Genomic DNA, 614 nt, shown 5'->3' with positions numbered 1-614 from the left:
CGAAAATCAGATATTCCGAATCTTCTACAATGTTATTCATTTGTTACTCCGAGCGATTCGTCCTTATTATACAAATCATCTGTCTAATTTATTACGCAATATATATCTTTTATGAGGTTTTGGCCGCAAGGTCTTTTTCCTCGGGGTTTACCCCAAAATTACGATTTTGTGACGAACCGTCACGTTACGTCCTTCGACCCCGAACTCGGCCACCGATTTCGCCGCCACGTAACGCGCGAGCGCGGGCGCTACCCGCGCTTACACCGGCCGCCGCTAGGCGGCTACGCCGCGCGAGTCGCGCGCGAGCCGTTTCGCGCCGGCGACATCACGCGCCACGCGTATAAGTACCGGTCCTCGGGCCAGGGACGAACAGAGTCGATTCTCGAGGACTTTAAGTCTACAACGATTATCACGCTGAAAACCCGTAGCCTGAACGAAGGTAATACGATCAGCAACTCTCGTACCCGGTCGTTGGCAATTAGAACCATCGACTTCCCGCTCCCGCGGACGCACACGGACTTACGTCGCTTCGTCGTAGCTCGTCTGCTCGGAACCTCCCCGTTGAGAGGCACGCCGAGAGACTTGCTCCGCTCGTTCGAGATAACCGCGTTCTA

Source organism: Ceratina calcarata, unplaced genomic scaffold (assembly GCF_001652005.2).
Source record: "Ceratina calcarata isolate Rehan_Ccalc_2016 unplaced genomic scaffold, ASM165200v1 scaffold676, whole genome shotgun sequence".
NCBI lineage: Eukaryota > Metazoa > Arthropoda > Insecta > Hymenoptera > Apidae > Ceratina > Ceratina calcarata.
The sequence above is the reverse complement of the archived record's forward strand: the minus strand, read 5'-3'. Positions refer to the sequence as shown.